General features: G+C 40.3%; 1 protein-coding gene across 10 annotated transcripts in view; it reads right to left on the reverse strand.

The window, feature by feature from the left end:
• B3GALT1 (beta-1,3-galactosyltransferase 1) overlaps nucleotides 1-14513 on the reverse strand; it is a 638472-nt gene that overhangs the window by 101722 nt on the left and 522237 nt on the right. The window lies entirely within an intron of this gene.

The raw sequence follows: 14513 nt of genomic DNA on the forward strand, positions 1-14513 counted from the left end.
CAAGATTCAGTGTAGAAAGCCATTACTTATTTTCACATCTTCATGTTCTAATAAATCTGGGGCTGAAGGAAAGCAATATGTGGAGTCTTTCCTTATTTGCATTCATTATTTGCTCTACTATGTTTTGGGGCCTTTAGCTAATTTGGAATGAATTGAGGAATAATTATTTTTCTTTTTTTTTCTTAAAAGTATGTTTATCTAGGAATAAAATTATAAAACTCATTAAACTCTCAAAGTGTGTTCACTTTACATATTTATAAAAGCATACTCAAGATGCATAAATAAAAATGAGTGTTTTTTGTATTTATGCCAACCTAATTTAGACCTTTATAAAACAATAACAGGGTAAGGTTATTTCTGAGACTAACCCAATCATGTCTTTGGGTTTCACTATGCATCTGCATGCCTACACCTGGGTATGCACTTCCTTCTCAGCTGTGTAGGCAACTGCTACATATTTAATGTAGATTACAGCACTATTTGGAGCTCTTACACCTGAAAAAAGAAAATGTTTATACTGTTAATAATTCTAGTGAAAAGTACAAACTATACTATAGAATTAAGAGGGAAAATGAGAAGTCAACTTTGGAATACTGTAATCTATTTAGGATTAATTTATAAATATGATAATGGGGATTAATGCTGGAACCCTAATGATTCTTTGGAATTCAGTGACGAAATAGAGCAGAGGAGTTTTGTGAAGGAAAGGAGCACTGGATATTTAATGTGGACTACAGTGCTACTTGGAGCTCTGACACCTGCAAAAAGGAAAGTTTTCTATTGAAACAAATCTTGCTATTGAAATGAGGTAACTGTATGCATGAATACAAGGTATCTCTTCCCATAACACTCAAAAATGGAGTGTTTTATATTCCGTAACTTTTAAGCTAGAGTGATTTCATTTTCAAAAGCATCTCCTCTACTTCCATGTAAATGACTCTTGGCTGCATTCTATCCCAAACCTTTGGCCTTCATGAAAACTCATCAGGACTAGGATCCTTTGTCTTCAAGGATGTGGGTGCAGCTTCTATTTTCCTTTGTTCCTCTTAAAACTATTTAGTACTTTTCTTTAGGGGCTAATAAGGAATCCAGTAATCAAAAGACTTTCTTTCTTTAAACATAGATACACTATGTTTCTATTTTCACACCTGAATAGTTTTCAAAATACTAGAGTTCTCAAAATGCCTCTGTTGGACACAGACTACTGAGAAGGAGGGGCATACCACAATTTATCTTCTCTCTTGTCTCAACAGATGCTGTCCACTTTGTTTAAAACATGCAGTTGTTATGTTCATTCCAAATGGTTTATTTACTCTTTTATTGATAAGCTTATTAAACCAAGTTGTTCCTTTTGCCCTTCCTATCACTAATAATAGAAAAAGGCAACTAAAAGTGGAAAGGAAATATTAGTTTCCCCCATCTTTACTTTCATGAATATTTTCAGCACTTATTTTATTTCAAGATAAGAGTCTGCTGACTTATCCACTTATGGCATTTTCGTAACAGCTAGTATCATTCTGTAAACCTAGGTACTTGGTAAACATTTGTTGTTTTTAATTATTTTAACCACAAATGCAGCTTAATTATTATGAAACCTAGAGGTGACTTTCCGAATATATAGTAGTAGTTTCTATGAAGAAAATAATGTATTTTATTAACAGATTTAATTTCACTACATGGCTGTTGAGTTTTTATTCACCCTGTGGGCAAGAATGATAGCAATTGTTTTAAAGTCACAACTCCAAGAGTTCTTTTTGGGCTCGAAAGCAAACATTTCTTGGCAAAAGATGAATTCTTACAGAAGAAAGAATTTTGCCTTTGGGATCTTATTGGTTTTCTCACTATTTCAACTTTAAGCTAGCTAAATTGAGCCACTTCTGAAATCCTTCACACAAAATGTTCAACCTAAATTCCTCTCTTGCCTCTCAGGTAAAATTTGGTGGAGTTCATTCTTCACAAAGGAGCCTGGATACATCTCAAACTCTGTACGCGAAGGCTCATCAGCCCAATTAGCACATAAATCATTAAGCAAGAAATAGGCACCCCACTCCAGTACTCTTGCCTGGAAAATCCCATGGATGGAGGAGCCTGGTAGGCTGCAGTCCATGGGGTCGCTAGGAGTCGGACACGACTGAGCGACTTCCCTTTCATTTTTCACTTTCATGCATTGGAGAAGGAAATGGCAACCCACTCCAGTGTTCTTGCCTGGAGAATCCCAGGAACGGGGGAGACTGGTGTGCTGCAGTCCATGGGGTCGCTAAGAGTCAGACACGACTGAGCAACTTTCCTTTCATTTTTCACTTTCATGCATTGGAGAAGGAAATGGCAACCCACTCCAGTGTTCTTGCCTGGAGAATCCCAGGGATGGGGGAGACTGGTGGGCTGCCATCTCTGGGGTCGCACAGAGTCGGACACGACTGGAGCGACTTAGCAGCAGCAGCTGTCTTAAATTTTACCTTTTCACTAGATAGTTTTTCAGTTCAGACTTCCTTTATAGTCACAAAGCCATTTCTTTCTTTAAAAATGTCTCAAGATTCCTAGGGCATTTGATTGACCCGAGAGGCAGGAGAAGTGGTCTGCCCCAGAGGAAAAAGATCCATTTCCATCTTTTTGAAAATTTTTGAAGTTACAATCTCAGCATTGTCACGAGGATGTACATTTTCTTTCAAAAGATAATTGCAACTACAAAGGAATGGAGTAGAAGAAGGAGTAGTTCTTTTTAGAAACGCCTATTCATGACATGCTGCTGCTAAGTTGCTTCAGTTGTGTCTGACTCTGTGCGACCCCATAGATGGCAGCCCACCAGGCCCCCCCGTCCCTGGGATTCTCCAGGCAAGAACACTGGAGTGGGGTGCCATTTCCTTCTCCAATGCATGAAAGTGAAAAGTGAAAGGGAAGTCGCTCAGTCGTGTCCGACTCTTAGTGACCCCATAGACTGCAGCCCACCAGGCTCCTGAATCCATGGGATTTTCCAGGCAAGAGTACTGGAGTGGGGTTCCATTGCCTTCTCCGATTCATGACCTAGTAATGTGAATTTCACTGATACTCTTTTAATGGATTTATATGAAAATATTTTAAGTCACAATTTTCACTTAAATATCAGTTGACACATTATTGTGCTAAGAACTATAGGGGGAAAAATGAAACATTTTGAATCCAGAACAAAGGGGGTGAAAACTACTGAGTGGGGATTACTGAGGTGTTTGCTTTTTAATTACCTGCTAACCTGTGCCTTTCTTTACTACATGTATATTTTTTAGACTATTAATAGTAAAAAGGAAAAGTTGAATCTGATAATTCCCCTCCATCTGGGCTTCTCCACGCCCTCAAAATTCCAAGTTGATTCACTAACTAACATGTATTGTGTACCTGCTGTGTGCTAGACATTGTGGTGGTGAGTCAACAATGGACAAGGGGCAGATTGATTAGAACTTGGTATTCAACAGACATGAGAGCCCATGAGATCTGACCCCATTCTTAAATCTGTGTAGAATAAATGTCTTGGTTGAACGCATTTGTAGGAATCAGAGACTTTTTAACCTGTGATGTTGGGTGTAGAGAGAATCAATTTCTTATCTTTATTTACAGATGTTGAACTTCCTTGTTTGGAAAAGACTTTAACCTCTGAACAAAGAGCCAAAAAGATGCTTGTGAAATGACAGAGGTTTGTTTCGCTTACCCTAGCTAGTTACAAAGCTATGAAGCACTTGTTCACGGCCTTGGGTTACCATACAAGATCTCTTTCAAGCATCTCTTCTTTCTGTTGCTTCTACTTCCCCTTGAACATCCAGTGGACAATGGAGAAAAACACTCTGATTTATAGTATTACCAAACAACACCATGAGAATGAATAAATTTAAATTAATACATACAAAGAGAAAAGGAAGATATAGTGAATCCACTGACTTGAAATGCATTCTTCCTAGCAACACACGTTCAACCTGTAACTGTATTTCTTTGATAAATGTGTCCTTTAAAACAAAAACAAAAACAAAAAACACATGCTGTTTCCCCAAGGCAGAAGGACCTGATAATGACAATAGTAACGCTGTTCTGATGGAAATGGTGCTTTGTATCAATCCAGCATCATATGAAAATCTATCTTTTGCTGCAGAAGAAAAAAAACTGCTTCTGAACTTTTAACTTGAACTTTTTTTTTTTTTTTTTAATTACAGAGAAGGTGCTGAAAACAGGCTAAACGACCACTAGATGACCACTGTTTCACTATTCTGTATTATTTTCTGTTACGTTTTCATCCGGAAAAGTTATCTAGAGCCCTGGAACAATGTCGCTGAGGAATGCACAAGCAACCAGAGGTTGTTCTCAGGGAACTCGGCCAAATCGGCACACATAACATCGAACTGTAAAGCTCTTGGCACTCCAGTTCAAATACACTGCATCCCAAACCCTTTCTTGAGTGCGTGGAGTGAACTCTTTATACAGCGTTCACACAGTTAAATTAAAGACAGTGTATTATGAAAGTCAAATGGTGACATCGTTCTCTCTTTTTTCCTTCTGTAGAACATTAAATGATCATATGAGACTTATTAAGCATCCTAATTTACAGATGGTAAGACATAAGACTAGAAATAAGGTAGCTTAAGAAACTACTGGAGATGTCAAAGGCTTAAGTGTCACCTGCTATTCTTTAGATTGGCTTACTTACAAGAGGCTTAATACATGTATAAGGCAAAATTAACCTGCCAATAGAAGATAATTTCCAAATGACTGAAAAGGAAGATGCCAAGAACTGAAAAAAATCCAGCAGTTCATTTTAATCTCAGAAAAAAGGGTGACTGTGGCATCATGGGCCTGATTTCTAGCAGGTCCTTCCTGGCCCTTTAATGCACAGCAATGTCCTGATTTCCTCTGTGTTCATCATGTTACAGGCAGTAGGCCGGCATGATGATTACTACCGTGAGACCCAGCTTCTGGCATTGGCGCCAACAATTCGCCTTCCTGTACCCGGGGTCCTTATCCTCTCAGAGACTCACAAAACTGCCACTGTCATCATAATTCTGGGCATGTTAATATTATAAATTGTGACCTCTAGACCAAAAATAGTTCTCTTCATTTATTATGAAAGAGGATCTTTTACTTTCATTAGAAGCTTAAATAAGTGTAAGTCTCCCCTCTCTAGTCTAGGACGAACACAGCAAAAACAAATCTTTGAGGCTATTAATTTTGTGTTTAATTTTTCATGTGACAAACTAAGGATGGCTATAGCCTTAAATGAATTCTCGAGTCCTTCTCAAATGACCTTCTTGGCTGTTAATCAGACTTTCAAACTAGTACCCTGGGTTCAGACTCAGTGATGAGAGAAAAAGTTGGGCAAAATAAATCCAAGAGCACAATCATGTATTTTTCATTCTGTGCTTTCCCAGGAGCAGTTCAACTTAAGTAAACAAACCCTCAAAATGGTGCCTCAGCTATAATAACATCCTAATAGCCCTAGATGGACACAAAATCAATGCAGATCTATAGACATTTTGAGTTCTCCCTTTATAATAGGATATGCACTTTGTAAGGTAAAGGAGTAGCTTATTACAGATGGGGCTGCGGATGTCCTGAGCACGTTAGCATGCTTCAGTGTTTCCCCATGTGGTTGCCTCTTGTTTCCTGTCAGGTTGGAAAGAAATGCCAGCAGCTCAGGACAGCACAGTGGAAAAAAGAAGCACTTTGGTCCTGGGATTCAGCCTTGACCCTGCCAACTACTGGCTTGCTCCAAACAACCAGCTCTCAGTAGGGGCTTCTTTGACCTCCATTTTCTCCTTTTTTCCTTTCTATGATACCTTATGGATGCTTCCATTTTAACATTTGCATGACATTAGAAAAACATGGACTTCCCTGGCAGCTCAGTGGTAAAGAATTCACTGGCCAAGCAGGAGACCCAGGTTTAGCCCTGGATCAGGAACCCACTCCAGTATTCTTGCCTGGGAAATCCCATGGACAGAGGGGCCCGGTGGGCTACAGTGACTTAACAACTACAAAACAAGAAAAATAGATGACTATCCTTCAGTAAGATTTCCCTGTGTTCCAAATGAAGTGATTTATGTACAAATTTATATATTAGAACTTCATGCAGGTAAGTAATACTATCCTCATATTCCAGTTTTTCACAAAGCACCAGGCTGTGTGCTGGGCATTCTTTCCTCCTTGTATAGTCACAGTACAAGGCTGTACATTATAAATGAGGAAACAGAGGAAACTGCAACCCAGGAAAGTTAAGGTCACTCAGCTAGTAGACAGACAACATGTGATCTGAACCGGTATCCAAAGCCCGTACTCTAGCCATGGTCATACTCTCCTGCTCCCAGAGACTTACATATCTGTCTTTTGCTACTAGTCTGTGGGCTCTTTGAAAATGGGGACAACATTTGAGTCACTCATTCTCTGTGTGCCTTACACAACGTTGGGATTGAGCAGTTATATACAGTTATATTGCGCTCATCTTTTCAAAAAAGCTTTTACTTTCTCTGCCTAAAGCAAAAAGCCCAGCCTCCAGCATCAGTTGGCCATTAAGGAAACATTTCAGGAGGGCATCTTTCCTGGAGGAAAAATGCTGCAAGGCTGAGAGCCTACCACACCTACCGCTTCTCTCTGTACAGAGTGGCCACCCACAGACGCCCTGGGCCCAGGTGGACATGTTTGTCTCAGGCAACACAATTTTCCTCCCACTCGGCTGACTAGGTCAGAGATCTAGGCCTGACCATCTCTAGACTGGCTTGTGGCACCAGAGATAACTTGCCTGAGAGCCTGTGTAGTAACTAATCAAATCCTCTCCCTGAGAGATTACATGTGAGGCACACAGAGAAGCAAGGGGCTGGAGTCACTGACTGGCCCGGCAGAGGTGCTGGTGCACCGCCCACGACAGGCCTACAAGGCAGCTGAGCCCACCTCCTCGGCTTCCTCCCTTCTTTTGCATCTCTACCACTGAGAGCATCTCAGAATATCTCAGAGCCAGTTGCTGAGGCAGGGTGGAGGAGGGGCCAAGGGTTAAAAAACTGATGAAAACACATGATCCCAAGCTTTAAGGAGCTATGATCTAATGAGGCAGACAGAGATGTTCATAGGTGATTATAATCCAAGAGTAGATAGCTTGGCTGGACTGGACTCTGCATCCAAGGGCTCTCTAAAAGGGGGTCCTGGGATATCACTACCCACCTTCATTACAGGTCTACTTGACAGCTGGGAGTGGAGGGAAAGAAGAGGAAGGGAAAAGGGTGGAATCTGGGAAGATGGAAAAGAGAAAACCCATTATAATTCTGCTCCCATTTGAATTCATATATTTCAGTAATTGCCTGCAGTGCTTATTAATGTCATGTTTAATAAAAACTCTGAGTATATTTTGAGTGAGTTTGGTGCTGAGGGACAATTAGTAGATGAGTTACAGGACTGCATCAGGAAGTGGGGACCGAGGATGACTTCTTCAAGCCTGAGCTGAGACATCTGCTCCTCTCCTTCCTCTGAGGGGGGTGAAATCACACCCTGAATTATGAGCTGGCTTTAACGCACCCTGGATGTCCCAGTGCTGGACCTGCCCCACAGTTAGAAAGTAAATAGGGAACCAAATCAAATCAACCAGACTGACCTTTGTACATGTACAAGGCCTGGGTAAGGGGACCCTTTTTTTCAGATTATGATGGAGAAGGCCATATCCTTCCAGAAACTTAACTGATCATTCTTTTCTAGTCTGTGACCAAGCTACCTAAACAAAAACTTGAGTTTGCTGAAGGGCAGCTTTGAGAAACAGTGGCTCTTGCTCCTCTAGTCTCCCAGGGTGATGGGGGTTGCTCAGCTGGGCCGTAGTATAATGGTTTTGACTGGATGGGTAGACTAGGGTTTTATTTCACACAGCTCATTATTATACTGAACTGAATGGCCACAAAGGCAAATTATGTCCTTCAGCCTAATAACAGCTGACTCTCTGTGAATGTTTATGGAGTAGCAGGCCCCTTAAAGCTATGCTTCTTCTTTATCATCTCCTCTGAGGTTGTGAACTATGCCTATTATTTAGTCTGATATTGCAGATGAGGAGGGAGATACTTAAGGAAATAACTAACTTGACCCAAACAACGTGGTGGTTAGTGGTGAAGACATGGGATTTGAACCCACTCCTTTGGACATAAGAAATCCTTCTATTTATTGCCCCAATATTCTGCTTCCCAACATTCAAATGAAGCATTTCATGTGCTTACAAAGAGAATGGGAGTGAAAACAATACATGTCGTGTTTCTGGAATAAATGCCAGTAAATTGGTCAGCCCTTCTGACTGATTTCTGTTCAAGCACCAAGATTTTCTTGGATATCTACATGGTTGCTTTCTCTTCCCACTTCTGGAATTCTCTTATAGTGATTTTTTTTTTTCATCTCTGCAGAAATTTTCTAGTTGAAACACAACAGTGGAGAGGAGTGATGTGAAATAATTTCTTACGCTGCCCCAGCTTAGCTATTCACTAGTTTAGTCCACAAGTAAAGCAATGCATATTTCAAATGCCATCCCCTGAGTAGCCACAGTCTTCAGCTTCAGCCTGCTGAGCCAAAATTAATTAAGAGATGAATATCATAATAGAACAGTATGGATCATAGCATATTACTAAGAAGTGTTGGTCTGTGTTAATTTACATGATTCACCATCAGCACTTGGTATGTTTACATACAGTTAGCACAGGTATTTTGTCTGCATAGACCGATATATTTTTGAGTGGTGGCAGAACTCACCTCAGAAATGATCCATATATTCAATTGCTTGTGCCTTTTGTCTCTACCCACACCCTGCCCACCACACACACACACACACACACACACACACACACACACACACAAATACACACACTGCTGGCCTCACCGCTTCCATATTGGCTACTTGAAAACATGTATAGCCTTTGAAAATATGAATATTTGGAAGAAACAGAAATGTTGGCATAAATGTAGGAAGCATCCTGGGGAACAGACTTAGGGTGGATGCCTGGGCAAATCCAACCTTCCTGTAAACTCCCTTTCTCCACAATGATCTGAGTATTTCTCTTTTATTTTCGTGCAGGCTAATATGCTACACTGCCTGCCATTTCAACAATCAGAAATTCATTAAAAAATAAACAGCCTCTTTTAAAAGACAAATTATCTCTTTGAAAGTTAGGGGGCTGTTGGTCATTTATCTACTTAATCATATTTTCTCAAATTTCTTTTTATACCATTTATTTCAGACAAATTGAGTTTAAGAATGTGAGTTTTGACTGAGCACTGGGGAGGGAGGAAGTATATTTTCTATCCCAGGCTCATCCTTGACTCCAGGAAAGGGAAAAAATTCTTTGTCTTCCGTCCTCCTTCAGAGGGCTTTATGGGGACATTCAACTTGCACAACTCAACTGGCTGATTTTTTCTATTCCATATCTTAGATATGTTAAGGATTAAAGAGCCTTCTGTGGACTGGCTTGGCAGTTAACCCCTGTGTGTGTGACACACGGTTTCCAGAGGGAACCATGCTCTGAAAATCGAACATCTAAGCTGCAAACCGATCTTTGGGACAGAACTGTTTGAAATTGGGGACTGTGTGTGCATGGCTTCAGGCTGTCTCTCCCCTCCACCCCACAGTACATTCATCAGACACTGACTGTTCAAGCATGGAAATGCTTATCAAAACAGACGGCTCGAATGCAGAGCATGGCTCTGTACACAAAGCTGAAACATCTGGATGAACTGTAGACTAAGCATGCTACTCCAGATGTCTTAAAATAATTAGTAGGGCAGGCTATACATTTCTATGATTGATTTTGTTTTCTTTTTGGTACTGAGCAGCCCTAGTCTTTGTAACTGCAATGTTCCTTACTAAAACCCACATTTATTCCAGAGAGGCAGGGTGCATTGAACTCAGTGGGTGCATTAGAGACTGGGGGGAGATTAGTTCTGGGTTCTCTTGTAAGATGCAGACTTGGTGTAGATCAGGAAAAGGGGAACGAGGTGAATGGCCCGTCTGTATAAATTCCTTTTTATCTTTTTCCTCCCTTTTGGCACTCTACTCTGAACCAGAGGCTTGATCTCAGTTCGATTCCAGCTATTTTAAGCCTCTTAACTTTCTGTCCTCTTTCTAATGTGTGTCCTGTGAAGCCTGATTCAAAAGCAGGATGTACTCTATTGCAGTTTTTCTCAAAATGAGATCAAGAGCCTCCAGCAGAGAAGCACATTGGCTGTTTAGTGTGAATGCTGATTTCTAGGTCCCACTTGATCTTCCAACTCAAAGTCTCTGGAAGACCTGTCCTGGGAATCTGTCTTTTAAATAAACTGTCCAGGTAAGTCTAGTGCAGGCTTAAGAGAACTACTGCATTATAGCCTTGTTCTGATTGCTTCAACTAATGAAACTTTCATTTCAATGGTATTAACCTAGAGAATTTAGATATCAAAGCAATGAAAGAAAAGTTATAAGTCAAAATATCAGGGTGCTTCTAAAAATGTAATGCAAGCAAGTTAGGAACTTGGTCATTTATCACAGATACTTGCTTTAGAATCTATTTTGAAGTATGTCGGGCATTCTTCTCTCTGAAATCTGATTTCCATCTAAGATCAATAAGGGAATATTTATATTGCCAATATGGTGACCATTTATTATTTGATTTTTAGAAAATCCTTGCCTCTAAGCAATTGACATTCAAAACAAATCATTCCTTCATTAGCCATAATAATGCTTTATTGCCTTTGTTCTGAAGTATTCATTTTATTTCCATTATCCCTATTGCATAAAGCAGGCACAAAACCAGCAGAGCCCAGTTTATCACAGGCAAATTGAACAGAGAGACTAAGTGAATATGATTTGCTGGGTTTCCCTTTCAGATTAGCAACCAGAAGAGTTCATCTTCTCTAAGAGCCCTCAGTTGGTCTGTGGGAAGCAGTTTGAATGAAGAAGGTCTGCAATATAGAGCTACAACTCTTCCAAAATCATTGTTCAGCTGATTTATTGCAGTCGAACCAATTACCAAGTGAGTTGTTTGGCGTCGAGGCAAACCACTTGGTGAGGAAGGAGCTTTTCCACGTTTTCAGGGGAAGGGCAAAGGGAGAATTACAGAAACAGTGAGGACAGAGTGCATTTCAAAACCTCCTCAAGAGAGCTGGCTCTGAGGAGGTTCTGAAATACAGACAGACACAGGTGTTCCTAGAGATGGGAAAAGCTTCACCAGGCCATTTCTGGCATCCAAACTCATCTGTCTACATGGAGAATGGGAGGTTAAATGAGTGGCTTACAAACCTGGAACCTCACAGCCAGAGCCGAGGTTTCACATCTCAGCAGCTTGTGTGGTCGGGTTTCCTCTGCTGGTGGTGACTCTCCTAGCCTCAGAGGGCTGTAGGTCAGTGGCTGGAACACACTGAGGGACAGGTTCAGGGTATTCCTCAACTCTGGACAACTGTGAGTGGCCTCTGCTATCACCGTAGTTTTCCTGTTTTTTTTTTTTTCCCTCCTGATTTAAAATGAGTGCTATTTTTTCTTATTGGAAATGTAAATTTCATAAAGAGCTGGCCATATCGTGGAAACTCAATATATCAATCAACTTCAAAATAAAATAAGTGCCACTCACATTCCTGTTTCAAATTCAAGTATTTAGTTGCATTTGGATTCCATGAAATGGCTCTTGTCTATAATGCAATAGGATCTCCACTGATGCTGATGGGCTGCCTGGCACAAGGTTCTTTTCCAGAATCAGCCTTGGGCCCACAGTTAGGTAGATTTCCTAATATTTACCCTGAGAGTCAGGAGTGCTGAGGACAGTCAGTCTGCTTGCCTTCAATGACCTCCTCTCTCCTGGCTCCCTCAGGAAGCATCTCAGTTCCGTTTATCTCAAATTAAGCTCCTCTGCTTCCGTTGGTCACAGCAGCTCCCCGAATGTGAGTGCCGAAGAGCCGCGTGACAGAGCCATCAGGCCCGCTGTTTCCAGCTCTTGTGGGGCTCTAAGATGAAGTCTGTTTGGTATTCAATTTAGAGCTTTGTTCACCTAGGCGATATTAATTTCTCTGAACTGGAATGCATTTATCCTTTCAGGCCAATCTTATCTTAGAGAGAAGCCACTAATTGTGAAATTAAAGGGTGGTTATTATTCTCCACCAGTGGCAAAACCCACACTTTATTAAAGAACAAACAGAATATTGCTTTATGGGAAATGTACAATAAACCTACCCAAATGGTATATATGGGTTGACGCATGGCTATAAAAGCAATGTGCTTTATATATTTACACTGCCTTTATATAATTAACACCAGGCATTCTTCTTCCGTTTGTAAGTACATCAAAATTTTTGTCACAAAAAGTAGAAATGTTTTATGAGTGTTTAAATATACACATAAAGGTTAAAAACATTGTTCTCTGTATTTTAAAAATGCCTGCAATAACTCATCTTAAAATGTCTACCGAACATAATACCTATTATGCTGTTCTTTGTTTCCACTCTTTATCTTGAAAATGCTTCCATTTTCAAGTTAAACTCTCACTGCATCTTTAAAAATCTTTTTTACAATGTAAAAGTTCTTTATGTGTCAGAAAAAAAAGGGTTAGACAATATGACTTTCAGTAGCTAAGACTCTCATGGAACAATGCAGTGTTAGGCATAAGTGTCTGATTTTTCTGCCGAGGTATAAATGAGACTTTATAAAGACAGAGTTCATTTTTGGCCTCGCAGTTTTTGTCCTATGGAAGCATAATACATGCAACCCTAATTCTGTCAGCTGCTGCCTGGTTCCTGGGTCTTGATTATCTCCTTCCCTAGTCTTTGCTGTGCTATCTGTAGACATCTACCCAACCTGTAGGTCAGAAACTCGTCACATGTTTCAGTGGTCCCTTAATTAAAACTTGTGATATTCCAGGAATTAGGTTGTTCGGGGGAAAACTTGAGTGTCTAAGTTAACTTCTGAAAACAGAAGTTTCCATTTTTTGAACATCTCATTAACTACTCTCTGCTTCCTCCCACGCCCTCGCTTCCATCAGCTCCCCCAAAACAGATAGCTTCTCATAGTCCAGAATGGTGCCTACCAAGCAGTCCAGTGTTCTTACGAGAATTTACTCTTGTTTCTGAATTGTCCACAAGGTTAGGGCCCCATTATATTATTATTATTTGGTCATACGGTGTAACATGTGGGATCTTAGTTCCCCGACCATGGATCAAACCCGTGCCCCCTGCATTGAAAGCACAGTCTTAACCACTGGACTGCCAGAGAAGTCCCAGGGCCCCAATATCTTGGTAATTCCTACTTCCTTAAGGTTTGGATGGATTCTGATTTGGAACAGACATACTAGCAAGTTCCTGGTCCAAACTTCTCCTACAACCAGACTCCTTCCTCTATTCTCACTTCAATGCACCCCACCCCACGTTACCAGCACCTGGGAAAACATACTGGGTGGATCTGACTCTCTGCTGCCTCTGCCTGGTCTCACCTGGTCCTTTTTTGGTCATTTACTCAAGCACTTGTTACCTTGCATCCTGCAAGCCTAGAGAAAGGGTTTGCTGGTATTAAGATACAATTTTAAATAACTCATCAGTGTCTAAAAGAACCCCAACACTTTTCCCACATGAATGTGTAAAGAAAGTTTCTGTGATCGCTATTTTTTAGTACTGTGCCAAAACATGATCCCAGGAAGCTGATTTACACTAGGGCAATCCTTGTTTTGAATGAAGTTTTATTTGAACACTACCATGATCTCTGCTCATTCAGTTATATGTGGTTTATATCTGTTTTTGTGCTACACTGGCAGACTTGAGTAGTCATGACAGAAACTGTACGGCTCACAAAGCCATAAATAATTACTACCTGACCCTATATGTAAAAAGCTTACCAAACTCCACCTTATACTCATCCATAACTTCATCTGTTTGTTTGTATCCTAAATAGACTCCTACCTGAAGGACTAGTACCTAGATACCAAGATGTCTACTTTGTTGAACTCCAAATTATTTTCACCAAAAGGGACAAAACCTATTTCAAATTTGTGACATCTAACTAAAGACACTGGCACACATGGGGAGAAAACCTCCAAAGCTAATCAGCTCAAAGACTCCTAGAGGAAATTTAAAAATGCAGACTAGGATGGAGGCAAACTTGAGATAAATTATTTACAATTATTGTAGTCCATAGGAATTCAGAAATACCAATTCCACTTCTCAGTTAGTGTTCTCTTTGCAGTTCATTTATTCTGACCACACCCTACTGCAAGAAAAATTCAGCCTCACTGGAGTGGAGAGAAAATTGACATTGATTTTCTCCCATTAAATAAAATATTACTTAGGCATACTTATAAATGGTTATATCACCAAGGCTTGCAAATAGAGAAGATATTTTTTTTTCTTAACCTCATTTGCTACACTGAACCTGATAGAAGGAAAGTAAAAATTTCTCATGTAAATCAAATGACTAGATATGCTGGCATTTTGTTGCACAAAGTTGTCCTACAAGGTTACACATAAAACTACTACATTGCAAATGGCAGAAGGAAGGGGTTTTACACCCCACTGTGCCAAGTTTTACTTTTTTTCTC

Source organism: Bos indicus x Bos taurus, chromosome 2 (genome assembly GCF_003369695.1).
Source record: "Bos indicus x Bos taurus breed Angus x Brahman F1 hybrid chromosome 2, Bos_hybrid_MaternalHap_v2.0, whole genome shotgun sequence".
NCBI classification, from domain to species: domain Eukaryota; kingdom Metazoa; phylum Chordata; class Mammalia; order Artiodactyla; family Bovidae; genus Bos; species Bos indicus x Bos taurus.